General features: G+C 38.2%; 1 protein-coding gene and 1 long non-coding RNA gene across 2 annotated transcripts in view; both read left to right on the forward strand.

Annotated features, from left to right (window-relative positions):
• The window catches only part of DCHS2 (dachsous cadherin-related 2), a 227,994-nt gene that overhangs the window by 21,165 nt on the left and 192,272 nt on the right, over positions 1-14,557 (forward strand). The gene's annotated exons all lie outside the window — the stretch shown is intronic.
• On the forward strand, positions 624-6,363 carry LOC123612340 (uncharacterized). The gene is made up of 3 exons (XR_006719555.2): positions 624-951; positions 4,988-5,048; positions 6,022-6,363. It is a non-coding gene; the product is annotated as an uncharacterized LOC123612340 (long non-coding RNA).

The raw sequence follows: 14,557 nt of genomic DNA on the forward strand, positions 1-14,557 counted from the left end.
AGCAGCTGGAGGATTGGGGGTATGCGTGTATGGTCATCAGTTAACACCAGTTTAACTTTGGTGTTACCCATTTGGTTAAGGTCACGGCGGATTAACATGCTGAACAACAGTCTCATTTGTCTTTAAGAACATGGCAGAGCTCGTGTCCAGGATGCTTTTATTACGGTGAGATTTAGGAAAAAAGTTAATGGTGCCAAGATTGCTATCATACTGTCCTGTAATCACCAGTGTTAGACTTGGAAGAGATCTCAGTCCAGAGCAGGACAATCATTGTCAGGGGCATAAAGCACAAAAGAGAAAAGGACCTTTGAAAACCGTGGATTATTTACATGTGTGTGACACTGTTGACAACCGACCAGAGAGCTGCTTTGTGGTTTCATGTCCTGAAGCTTCACTGTCATGTTAATTAGCGGTTCTGTGCAGTCCTAACCACCTTCTTTGCTCAAAGCCGTACTTTAAATATAGCAAGTTGTTTTTGCCAGAGACTCATGGGACATAAGACATCTGATATTTGTAATGGAGCCCTTAATGGTATCACTACTAAAATAAGAACAAGATTGCCTTTTTCAGTCTACAAGCTCCAGCGTTGTTCAGATCACCTACTGAAATGCACATCACCTTCAAAATCTGGGCTGTGAGCGTTTCTAGTCTCTGCTTCTGCTTGTATTTTTTTCCCCTATACCTTTTGTGAAGATTTGGCATAGATTTGCATTAATAAGAATTACTCTTCCAGGGAAAAGTTCAGACTCTGAAGCATTCTCTAAAGTTTAGCAAATGGAAAAGACAGAACCAATGCTATCCACGTGACCATAAGAAGGCTTCAGTTCTGGTGACAGAGAGGTTTGGCAGAGATGTTTGCTCCCTGAGAGAGTCGTCCTCTTAGGATTCTGCAGATGTGTCTCAGAAGGGTCAGTGGATCTTAAACTTGACCCAGGATTTATTAACTGAGAAGTAAGTATCATCTGTGATTAAGGACAGACAGCCAGTAAGGTACTAAGATAAATCATCTCTAACTCAGAAACGTAACTTTTTTTTACAGCTGACCTTGAAAATAAAGGCAGGCATAGTCTGATCAAAAGTGAGGCAGCTTTCACACCAGTTATCCTCCTGCTGGGAAATGAAAAGAGCATTTTCAGGAATATGTGTTTTTTTTTTTTTTTAATTGAAGCAGAGTTGATTTACAATGTTGTGTTAGTTTCTGGTTACAGCCTAGTGATTCAGTTATGCATACATATATATATCATGTTCCCATATTCTTTTCATTACAGATTATTATACAACATTAAATTTAGTTCCCTGTACTATACAGTAGGCTCTTATTTTTTTTTCTTTTTACCTATTTTATATATAGTAGTGTGTATCTGCAAGTCCTAAACTCCTAATTTATCCCTCCCCCCTTTCTCCTTTGGTAACCATAAGTTTGTTTTCTATGTCTATGAATCTGTTTCTATTTTGTAAAAAGTTCACTTGTGTCATTCTTTTAGATTCTACAGGTAAGTGATATCATATGATATTTGTCTTTCTCTGTCTGACTTACTTCACTTAGGATGATAACCTGTAGGTCCATCCATATGCTGCAAATGGCATTATTTCATTCTTTTTTTATGGCTGAATGATATTCCATTGTATATATAATACCACATTTTCTTTATTCATTCATCTTTCCATGGACATTTAGGTCGTTTCCATGTCTTGGTTATTGTAAATAGTGCTGCTGTGAACATTGGGGTGCATGTGTTGTTTCAAATTAGAGTTTTTCTCTGGATAGATGCCCAGGAGTAGGATTGCTAGATCATATGGTAAGTTTTTTAAAGGCATCTCCATGCTGTTTTCCATAATGGCTGCACCAAACTATATTCCTAACTACAGTGTAGGAGAGCTCCCTTTCTCCACACCCTCTCCAGCATTGATCATCTGGACTTTTTAATGATGGCCACTCTGACCAGTGTCAGGTGATACTTCATCGCAGTTTTCGATTTGCATTTCTCTGGTAATTAGCTATATTGAGTATCTTTTTGTGTGCCTGTTGGCCATCTGTGTGTCTTCACTGGAGACATGTCTGTTTAGATCTTCTGCCCATTTTTGGATTGGATTATTTGGTTTTTTTGTTATTGAGTTGTGTGAGCTTTTTGTGTGTTCTGGAAATTAAGCCCTTGTGAGTCCCATCACTTACATATTTTCTCCCTGTCTGCAGGTTGTCTTTTCATTTTGTTTATGATTTCCTTTGCTGTGCAAAAACTTATAAGTATAATTAGGTCCTGTTTGTTTATTTTTGCTTTTATTTCTATTGCCTTGGTGGACTGACCTAAGAAAACATTGTTACTATTTATGTCAGAGAATGTTTTGCCTGTGTTCTCTTCTAAGAGATTTAAGATGTCCTGGCTTATGTTTGTGTTTTTAAGCCATTTTGAGTTTATTTTTGTGTATGGTGTGAGGGAGGGTTCTAATTTCATTGATTTACATGTGTCTGGCTGTCCGGCTTTTCCAGCTTGCTGAAGAGACTGTCTTTTCTCCATTGTATATTCTTGCCTCCTTTGTCGAAGATTAATTGACTGTAGGTGTGTGCGTTTATTTCTGGGCTCTGTATTCTGAGGAACACATTTTCTGAACATAATTTATTTCAGATCTATGCTGGGATAAATAAAAACACATGTGCCTTAACACATGCAAAAAATAGAAAGTAATCTTTATATGAGTAATTTAACACATTGTCTAGATTGTGGAGTCATTGTTTTACAAAACTGGACTGTCAAGAGACACTGTGTGGAGTAGAGACACTTTTAATGTGTAACCTTAAGTAAGTCAGTGTGTCCTGAAGCCACATGGCAATGGTTATAAAATCCAGCCAGCACATACGTATATAAATATTGTTTAATTCTGGGCCAATAAATAGAAACCATTTGTAGGCTTCTTCTCTTCAACCACAGTGCAGTGGCTAGAAGAAAGTAAAATTTTTTCCTTCCAGTTTTATTGAGATATAATTGACATCCAGCAGTGTATACGTTTAAGCTGCACAGCATAATGATTTGACTTTCTTGCATCATGAAACGGTTACCATCATCTCATTCAACTCATACAATGTTAAAGAAATAGATAAAAAGGTTTTCCCTCGTGGTGAGCACTCTTAGGATTTATTCTCTGAACAGCTTTCGTACATAACATACAGCAGTGTTAATTAATCGTATTGTACATTACACCTCTAGTACTTACTTGTCTTGTAACTGGAGGTTTGTACCTTTTGACCACCTTCATCCAGTTTCCCCTTCCCTACTGCTCCCATCCTCACCTCTGCTTACCACAGATCTGATCTGTTTTTCCATGAGTTTATTTATTTTTGAAGTGTAATTGACCTACGACCCTATGTTACTTTCTGGTACATAACACAGTGATTCGCTGTTTGTATACGTTTCAAAATGATCACCCTGATGAGTCACGTTTTCACAGAAAGTAAGTTTTGATGTTAGATTTCTCCTATTGCTCAGCTGCAGAAACCCAGGGAGCCAGTAGATTCTTTTCCGGGTTACTTCTCTTGATTTCTATATGTGGTTGCCCAAATCCAAAGTCTCTATGAAACGCCATTTATACTAGAACAACCTTTGGTTAACTTTGACCAAGTATTGCGATGGAAAAGTGCAGTGATAAAGTCTCCTTTTTAGAGTCTTTAGTCCTGCTTTGTTATTTTTGGGGTGAGGGAAGAATACATTTTAAACATAAATTTTAATTTATGTAATTTATAACTTATAAATCTAAGCTAAATCCAGGTGCTAGTGAAACTTTTAGGACTTCTCCAAAATGAATTTTCTTGAGATAAATAGCTTATGAGATCAGTGACTATGTATACAGTGGTATCAAAACTCTGGGCCTTAACTAACATTGGTTGAAAATTGTGTATAAGATGTTGGTGTCTAAAAATCTTATATGAGCTAAAGTCAGAGTAGGGTAACACATCTGACTTAATATTAGCCAGAGAAGTTTAGCTATTGTTGAATATTGAGAAATTCCTTCCTTTCTCTCTCTTCTCCCATCCTGCCTCTGTTCTTGCCTTTCTTCCTTCATTCACTCTTTCTTTCTCCATCAATCACTCATTCATCTCCATGTTCATTCATTTGACTAACAGTGACTAGCCACCCACTGTGTCCCAAGCCCTGTTCTAGGCACTAAAGATACAAGATGCAGCAGTGAGCAGCTTCAGGGGTTGTTTTCTTGTGGAAGAAGATGAAAATGATGAAAAATAAAATAGCAGACTATCCTAAGTCCTGTGAAGAATATAATATGTAGTGATGGGCTCCAGAGTGACTGGAGCAACGTGGTGCTCCTTTGGCAGAGAGTAGAAAGGAGAGGATTCTCAGGAGATGAGACCTGAGTGGTGAGAAGGAGGCAGCTGTGCTGCTTCTACCGAGGGGAACAGCACCAGAGGCAGAAAGGAACAGTAAGTACGAAGGCTCTGAGTCAGGTGGGAGCTGTTTATGGTCAAGAGACAGAATGAAGATCTGCGTGGTTGGAGCTCCATGATTTAGGGGAAGGGTGAGAGGAGACATAGGTAGGGACCAGGTCACATGGAGGTGTCACAGACCGTGGTAAGAAGTTTGGATTTATTTTGATTAAATGGAAGGGTATTGGAGAGTTTTAAGCAAGAACATGATTTGAAGCCTCCCGAGTATGTATTTAAAAGGTGTTGGTGAGATTGTCATTCGCTAGATCACAAAATGTCCAGTTACTGAATACACAGTAAAGAAACTCCTTTCTTTCGGGTCTCAGTATTGGGGGAACAGTTAAAAACATTTTTAACCTTATCTCTAATTCATGTACCAAACGGTTTCTCTGTTTGATTTAAGTTCCAGAGCGAATTTGCAGCTTTCTTCTAGCAAATATCTAATATTGCATACATTTTTTAAATTTTATTTAAATAGATAATATATTTATAATGTTCCAAAGTAAAAACGATATAGAAATTTCTATATACTGAATAACTTTGCTCCCATTCCAGCGTCTGTCCACTTCATCATTCATCTCCAATGGCAGTACACAGCCTCCTGCGTTGATTTCTTGTGAGTCTTTCTGTTGTTTCTTTGTGCAGATACGAGCAAATATAAATGATATTCTTATTTTCCTTCCTCTAGGATTGTGTGTGTGTGTGTGTGTGTGTGTGTGTGTGTGTTCTTCTGCAGTATCGCTTTCTTTACCCACAGTTGAGTCTGGAGTTTTTTCCCTTTCAGCACACAGAAAGCTTTGTCGCTCTGTTTTAGAGGAGGCAGGCTTTTCATTGACTAGAAGTGCTGTATGCTATTTAACCAGTTCTCACTGATGGGCTCTTGGTTTCTTATCTTTGGGTATTACAAATAGCACTGTGATGGCTAAACTTTTTCATACGTCACTCTGCGTTTGTGAGATATCACTGTAAGATAAATTCTCCCAAGTGGGACAGCTGGATTGAAGTGTACTCTTCATAATATATCATTTTGGTAGGTGTTTGTATTTTGCTAAGCATTGGCAGATTTTCCTCCCTAGAAGCTGTACTTTTTTGCACCTCCACTACCAATATCTGGTAAGTTATGGTCCTTTTAATGGTTGGCTTTACTGTTTACCTATTGTTTACCAACATTTTTTTCTTAGTCTCAGCTCCCTAATTTATGTATTTCTATCCCTGTATGTTGTATATATTTTTGTAGGCCACCTGTAGGCCACTTTCAATTATTGGTTGAAAGAGGCATTGAATAGATACATTTTATGTGCTTTAATGATTGCTTTTAACACCCTGTGTTATGATTATTCTTTTATATTTTTACCCATTTGCCCACTATACTGAATGGCTTCACAACACCAGGGTCCATATTTTAGGAGTCCTAGGAGAGCAATGCCTGGCAGGTAATAGGCAATAAATATTTGCTATCTTAATGAATAGTTTAAAGTATAGTAGTATTACTCATAAGCCTAGTAGAGTTAAGTAATACCTGGTAGGCAGAGAAAGAATCAGTGAATAATTTACTGAAACAGTTAATGAATATAGGATTTTTTTTTCAGTGAATCCATTGTATCAATAGCAATGAAGAAATATTATAATGGAATGGACTGATCATCTTTTTTTCAACTGGATGCTGTTAAAATATAAATGAAGATGATGATCCATCAGTACATGACCATAGAGCAAGTGAAATCCTATACGATATGACAGATAATGAAAACCTTCATAAAGAAATTGTCCAGCAAATAAATCGAAAAGTTAATCAAGAAAAGTGGCCAGGCAAAAGAACAATTCTGAGAGAGAATATTCTGCTTTAGGAAGCTTCAGATGACATCAGTGGTCTAGGAAAATTCTGGCAAACTTTTAAAATAAAATGCTTAAACCTTTCTATGTGTAATGCTATGTGATTAAGCCTTCTGCAGCCAGTAAACTTGCCGCACATTCTAGTCTTGATTGCTTTATGATTTGTATCTAGATGAGCTGAAGAAACAGCACTCTAAAACATTTAAAATGCGATATTACTGTCCACGAAACATGAATGTGCAGTAAAAAAATCTCTTGTCATTGAGCAAGAATGTCAGGCTGGAAGTCCTGCTCAGGGCCACTAATCCTTGTATATGAAACAACTAATCAGGGAAGACCGGACGCCAAATGGGAGAGCCGGCAGATAAGGCTTTGCTCTCAGAGTAATGATTTTCAGGCATTAAAACACACTTTACCTCGTCAGGCTAATTTAAATGTGTACCTGCCAGATATTACACATCACGGTGACTAAACGTGCATGTATCTTCAAAATTTTTTCATGCTTATGCAATAATCTTGGCATGAATGTATGACAGAATGATTTCATCGGACCTCAGGGAATATGATATTGAATATCACTCTGTAACCATTTGCAAGGCACATAAAGCTATGTCTTACTTCGGACAAGTTTAATTGATAAAAACTCACTTCTTTTACAGAAAGATTATTTGCTTTATAAATGATTCTTTTTTCAAAATTACGTTTAAGTATCATTTTCATCATGAATTTTAATTCAACCTACAAATATCTATTTTCATTAAACACTTTTTCAAACACATATAAATATTCTACATGCTATGCTTGGAAATAATTATACCTCTTTGCTTATGGTAAGTTACTAATGCTTTTTAACTTTTTGACATTTCTGAAAAGTCCTTACAAGTATTTGAAAAGTTGGCTAATCCTTCTCTTGAATATTTTTCATTACTTCAGCAATTTTAAAAGGTGAGTTGCCGTGTTCAAATAACTACGGTAGCTATAGAATATACATGTTTAGAATTAAAACCATGTGAAATAGTTTTTATAAAATGAAAATATTGAGATATGCCTTATTTTATTGACAGAAACCATCACCTATTATCATTTCATGCCTGGCAATAAATACTTCCTTACTTGTGCAACATTCAAGCTAAATATATGAGTTTATAAGTATGAACTCTACCCACAGGATCAGGCAACTCAGCAACCCACACACATACTGTATATGAGCCTCATGTTACTTTTTATTCTTTACTAATAGACCTCATAAGCATATTAATAGATTTTACATTCATAAACAAGTTTCAACCTTCTCCTTTAAAAAAAATACACCAGAGTAGTTAGAATGATTTCTGGGTGTCACTGGAACTTCTTCTTGCTGTGATTTTTCTTCAGATTTTTTTAAACCAGCGATCTCATGTAATCTTCATAGGTGTTACATGAAAGAAACACTTAGAAAACTTTTCTTTCTGTGTCAGACACCGACAGGATTTTTGTGTACATTTAACACCTGTGACTATGGGAAAGAGAGATGCTTAAACTCTCAACGAAGTGAAGAACCTCGTTGGCAAAGTATTACTCATATGCCAGTAAAGGGAGCTGTAGTAGTAAAGGAATTATAGTAAAATCAAGTTACATTTTAAATTGCCTTTTGTATAAAAGTGTAAGATACACTACTTACGGTCTTCGAGCTAAAAAAGTAAAATCTTGGATCAATGGCTTAAACTCTAGCTCTAGCATTATTTTTCTTGATTAATAAATATTTTGAATATAAACAGTCTGGTTTCTTAAGTTAGCAAAGAATAGTTCAGGATTTAGAGGTCTGACTCTCACCTGGCTGCGTGCTCCACTTTGATGAAACACACGTAGTTTTAGACCAGGTTGGCCTTCCCACAGGTCCGGCTGGGGGTCCTGCTTGGTACGCCGCGATTGCAAGGTCCTGCCTGCTCTTTACCTGGATTATATATCAGGCTTGTGTTTGCAGCAGGTGACCTTAAGGAATGAGGCAGTGTCTCCATTCAGGGCAAAGAGCAGTCTTGCTTACCCATTGTTTCAGACTGGCTCCGAAACAATGGATTTTTCAGCCTCAGTACTCCTCTCCCGGAAAGCCACCTACCTACTGCCTGGGCAGGCATCATCTAACCCTCTAACTCACCCTTAATGACTAGGTTTGGGGAACTGATGTGAATGTGCTAACGTTATGACTCCTGCTTTTTTTTTAATTTATTGAAGTACATTCATTTACAATGTGTCAATTTCTGGTGTACAGCATAATGTTTCAGCCATACATGTACATACATATATTTGTTTTCATATTCTTTTTCATTATAGGTTACTACAAGATATTAAATATAGTTCCCTGTGCTATACAGAAGAACCTTGTTTTTTTAAATCTATTTTATATATAGTAGTTAATATTAGCAATTTGTGAACTCCCAGTTTTATCCTTTCCCACCCCTTCCCCTACCCCGACTCCCGTAATCCTTGTTATGAGCAAAAATGCCTTTCACCTCCGTTTCCTGACTCTTGTGTCTGGTTTCTTCTCAGAGCCTCTAGGCTGAGCGATTGTAACCATCACCTCATTCTTTGTCTCCACTTAAGAATCACAGTATCGTTCGTAGCCTGAAAAGAGTTGTTTCCTATATTTTGCTCAGTTTTCTAGTTGTTTGTGACAAAATGTTAAGTCCAGTCCCAGTTACGCCATCATGCCTGGAAGTTGAAATCTAGGACTTTATTTTTTTGGTTTAGATTTATCTGTTAAAATTCATCATCTTTTTTTTTTTTTTTTTTTGGCCTCCATGAACAAAACAAGCACACAACTTTTAAAGCCTCTGTATGGTGACTGAACTCTACTATCTGGAACCTTGTGGTTCTATTGCATTTTTGTTTTTCCCTTTTGTCTCCAAGTTCTCTTTGATTATATGTGGATATTGTATTTGCAGAACTGTTTGTAAAAATCATTTGATATCCAGGGTGATGAGACAGATAGCTTTAGGATGGTCCCCAGTGCCCGCATCCTTGCTTAGTCTTCTTTGCTGAGCGTGAGCTGGACTTCTTAACTCCATTCTGATGAGTGGAAAATGAAGAAGGAAACATTGTATGTCACGTTGGGGCTTTGGTTCTAAGAGCCTGTGGCTTTCATTTTGGTCTCCCTTTCTTGCTCTTGGCTCCCTGGCTCCGGGAGAAGCCCCCGCTGTGGGCAGCCCTGTAAAGAGGCCCACAAGGTGAGGAACTGAAGTCTCCTGCCAACAGCCAGGTGACTGAACTTGGAAGTGGCCCCGCTAGAGGCAGGCAGAGCGTAGGTGACCGCAGCACCATCTGACCCCGGGAGCGAAGCCTGCTGGAATCCTGATCCAGAACCACTGAGCTGAGCCACTCCTGGATCCCAGACCCCCGGAAACTGTCAGATGAGAAACAGTTATTGTTTTAAGCCGCTACGTTTGGAATCATTTTTTACACATCAGGTCGATAACTAATAAAGATGATGTCTTTTAATAGTTAGGGTTTCTATCTGCATCTGCCGGTTGCCTGGTGGTGCCAGCACTCTAGGACATCTGCGGATGCTGGTGGCCAGAACCTCCTGTCTTCAGTCTCAGGCAATGAGATGGTTCAAAGCTGAGATGCAGCCCCTTTGAGGGCCTTCCTGTGGTTCACCCGGAGGTGACAGGGTGTCCCTCTCTAAGGGACAGCCTAAGATGGGGGACTTAGGAGCGCTCCCCTCAGCCCTGTACAGGCCCTGAATCCCAGTCTCAGTGGCCAAAGCACTAGGCAGCTTGCGGGTCCCATTCAGCTGCCCAGCTGCCCTCCTCTCCCTCTGGGATTGGTAGAGTTTCCTGGGAAGAAACTCCTCCATATCTGGGGTGGAGTAACCTGGACTCCCTTCCCTGCCATCCTCTGGGTGAATCTTCAGTATGCTGTGAGTTCTTTGATGCCTTCAGCTGGCTATTTCTTTCAACATTTTGTCCCACTTTTCTAGTTGTCCTCTAAGAGCCCGACTTGCTTCATCTACCATTATTGGAGGTGAAAGTCAGATCCTCCTTTCTCGATCTGAGAGGCTGAACAGCAGTGAAGTTTCCTGTCGCACGTACTTAAGTCACAAAGTGTACTTAGCTGTAGGTTTCAGTGCGATGGTTCACTGAATTCTGTAGGAATTCCATGTACTTACTTTCCATCTAACACTCTGGAGGGCGCTTTTCTGGTGGCCAGTCTGATTTGGCCTGCTCACGATTGTACACGGCAGCCTTGCTAGTTTTCCAGTGCACACAGATGGGCGGCAAGGTGTTAACTCTGACATTAATTCATTTTTGGAGTTTTACGCTGGCAGGCAGTGGTCTGTGTCTGATGTCACTTGGGTGACAGGGAATGAAGCTGCATATTTTCTACTGTCATATTTTACCTCTTAGAATATTTGTTATTCTCTGCAAAGTTAATCTTGATGGTTTTATTGTTACATACACTTTCTAATAAAGAAGTAAATAAGCTTGTGTGGATTAAGTACCAACTCCAAATCACACGGAGAACATATGTCTCTGAAAAATGTGTTGATAGGAGAATTAATAGTTGGAACTCTTAAGATCTTTTTTTGGGGAAAAAGCCTATGTAATTAAAAAAAAATTTCCCTTATTTATTGGGGAAGAAGTAGTTAGGTTTATTTATTTATTTACCATTACTATTTTTTAATGGAGGAGCTGGAGATTTGAACCCAGGACCTTGTGCATGCTAAGCACACGCTCTACCACTGAGATATACCCTCTCCTCCCAGCCTGTGTAATTTTTAAAAGTAAATCTGTGTATGTTCTCTTGGGAAAAAAGCCAAGATACACTCTTCCTGAAAAAAAGTAGCTGTATACCCAAGGCTCCTGAGATATTCAGTTTATACATTTAATTATTTTAATTTATGAGTAGTATGCACACGGAGTTTCTTAGGTTATTGTTTTCCTTCATCCAAATGTTTAATGCTTCTTGGTTATATATATTAGAGTTGTTAAATCTCCCTAAGTCACATTTCAGTCTTGGAACAGTTGTCAATTAGCATATACAAACTCCAGAGTCAGAAATTTTGGAAGGAATTTAAATTCTGTCACTTAATAGTTGTAAAACCTTGTACAAGAAATTTAACCAGCATTCCCTCTGCTCTGTCCCTCCAGCCACCATGTTCACAGAATCAATATTACAACTGTTTTCCAGACATTTCAATTTCTGTCTGAGAACGTGGACAATGATAATATCTTTCTCACCTACCTTGTAGGTTTGTGATAAGGAGAAAAATGATATTTATGAGAGCCTTTGTAAGCTCTGTAGCAATATGCCAGCATAAGGTGTGATTATTTGCAGTCTTCGCTCCTTTATAAAGTGTCAAGGCGAGACCACTGCATTAGATGTCCAATTTTCCATATTTTGAAGAAGAGAAAGATGTTTGAAGGAATCATAGTATCTAGGAAGCCAAAAATCTAAGGAAAACAGTTAAATATATCACTTGTAACTTGAGAGAAAAAGCAGCAAGAAATACTTTATGTTAAGGGCACAAACCTTCTGGATTATAAAGTGTGTTGGTTGTGCTTAAGGGAAGAGAATGGAGGCCTCTTGTTTTTTGGTGGGAGCGAGCGGGTGGCGTGGGGGTGTTTCTGCCAGGTGGCTTCTGTCCCCTTTCCTTCCTCTGGATTTTAAAAGCGTGACCTACCTCTTGTGCTTTTGATTAGTTTAACACCAAGTGCGGAGCATTGAATATCAGTTCCTGACCTCGGGGAGAACTTTCTGAGAAACTGGAAATTAAACAAGTATGGGAAACTCTTCCTCTGGAAAACTCCCCCTCCTCACCTATCCCTTGGACAAGCCACTAGAAATTTCCAGGTTCTTGGTATATTTCTCTAAATGATAAATACAGTTACTTAAGGGCCAATCAGAGACGACCAGATGGTAACAATCTTAAGAGCACAAGGGAAAAAGAGGCAATACTTTTAGCTCTTCTTACCATATATAGATTTTTGATAGTGTACTTCATTTATAAAAATATGTTATTTAATTACCTATTGTCAGCTGAGTTATGAGGTACCATACACCATGTCACCATCTTTTCCATTTTATACATTTATCTCTCTCTCTTTTTTCCTCTTTTTTAAAAAATATACGTAGTATGATAGAGAAATAAAAGTTATCTTTTAAAAGTGGGAAAATATATATGAAAACAAACATACAGATAAACAACAAGGTCCTACTGTACAGCACAGGGAGCTATGTTCAATATCTTGTAGTAGCATATAATGGAAAAGAATATGAAAAAAGGAGATATATATATATATATATATATATATATATATAAATATGTATATAATATATATAATAACTGAATCACCATGCTGTACGCCAGAAATTGACACATTGTAAACTGACTATACTTCAAGAAAAAAAAAAAACCCAAACCAAAACAAAAAAGTGGGTAAATATGAATTTCCTTGTGAAATATACCAAATACTGATGTATCTTGAGATATCAAGTAGAATTGTTCGTTTTCATGGTTCTAGAAATAATATCTTTTCCTAAAACAGTATCCATCAGTTTTATTTAACTGGGCCCTGGGCAGCTATATATTGGATATACAGCAAACTGGTACTGAAAGAGAAAAGAAAATGATGTTCAGAAGAGAAAAATGAAAAACTCTCTATTCTTAGAGGATAAGACCTAAATTCTATTTGAATTTTGCCTCAGTTTGGGCTGCTGTGACAAGGACTGTAGACTGGGTGGCTTAATGTATTTCTCATCGTTCCGGAGGTCAGAGGTCCAACATCAGGGTGTCAGCACCCTCGGGCTCTGGTGAGAGCCCTCTTCCTGGGCTGTCTTCTCGCTGTGTCCTCGTGTGATGGAGACGGGGGTTCTCATGTCTTTCTCCTTTTATAAGGACATTAATAACCCCTTTTTTAAGGGCTTCGCTCTAAAGACTGATCTACCCTAATTACCTGCCAAATGCTTCACCTCTAAATACCGTCACACTGGGGATTAGGGATTCAAACATTCAGTCCGTAGCAGACTTTAGGATGCTGTTCCCTAGTACGGGTCTAAGGCTGGGTTGGAAAGCCCCGCACCTGAGCCCCGTTCAGAGCTTCATAAGGCTGATGAAAATAGTTCTCTAAGAATCTGACGTTTGTGAGAATCTCATGCTTCATGGCTTACCCCTCTACTCACTGAATGAATTTTCCTTTTTTCTTTTTAGCCAGTTTTAGTTTTTCTTGGTCTGGAAGTACGATTAGGAAACAGTGGTATACAGTGACTCAATTATAACTTTTAGTTGAAAGCTGAGGTTAAAAATAGGGTTTGTGCATGTTATATGGATATTTTAGGCTGATAGTTTATTACTGTTATTATTATTATTATTAACTAAATAATGTATCAGTCAGCAACTTTTCCCCAATGTATCCCTTTTATGTTACTGGCATAAAGTTATAGCTGGCAATGAATCAATACTTAACATCGATTGAGTTCTTACTATGTGCTAGATAATGCCATGCATTTTATATGGAATATCTGATTTAATCTTCACAACAACCGCATGAGGTAGGTCCTATTATTAAGCCATTTTGTAGATGTGGAAACTGAGGCTTCCAACAGCAAAATAATGTGCCTAAGGTCAAATAGATCATAAATGGTAGAGTCAGGGTGCCTGTGTTGGTGTTATTACAGAGGTTTCCAGCTCCCTCAGGTAACAAGTCTCCCATAGGAAGAAGGAGTTCCACTTCTCATGGGAAAATTTTATATTAACATTGAATAAATCATTTGACAAGAGGTATGTCCAAGAAGCAGGGTTGGAGGTTATCAAAGTAACACTTAGTGTTTACATGGTACTACATTTTTTTCTCCTTCAAGCATCTCTAATTAAACCATGGGAGACTTTTGCAAATTAAATTGGTATAATTAATGCCAGATAAGATTGGGAAATTGAAACTCAGATTTATAGACAAGAACTTTAATTTATCTGTGACAGTAGAAGTGTACCAGTGGTCCATGTGCAACATTGGTATTGCCCCGTTATTCATAATAATATTGCTTAATATGAAAAGACAAGTCCCAGTCTACTAACAGTGAAACAGCTGTAAAACTGGTGGTCTGGAAGACCTTACTAGGTACCAGGTTAGTACCTGTTGAGTTAATAGGGTTCATGGAGGGCCCAGGGATTCTATTTTTATCTCTGGTTTGTGTTTTGTAAGTTGGAAACAATAGGGGTGTGTGTGTGTGTGTGTGTGTGTGTGTGTGTGTGTGAGAATTGCTAAGACCACTGCTAGAGACACCACTGGGGGCCGAGAAAAACCTTGGGATTTCACT

The sequence above is a fragment of the Camelus bactrianus genome, chromosome 2 (assembly GCF_048773025.1).
Source record: "Camelus bactrianus isolate YW-2024 breed Bactrian camel chromosome 2, ASM4877302v1, whole genome shotgun sequence".
NCBI lineage: Eukaryota > Metazoa > Chordata > Mammalia > Artiodactyla > Camelidae > Camelus > Camelus bactrianus.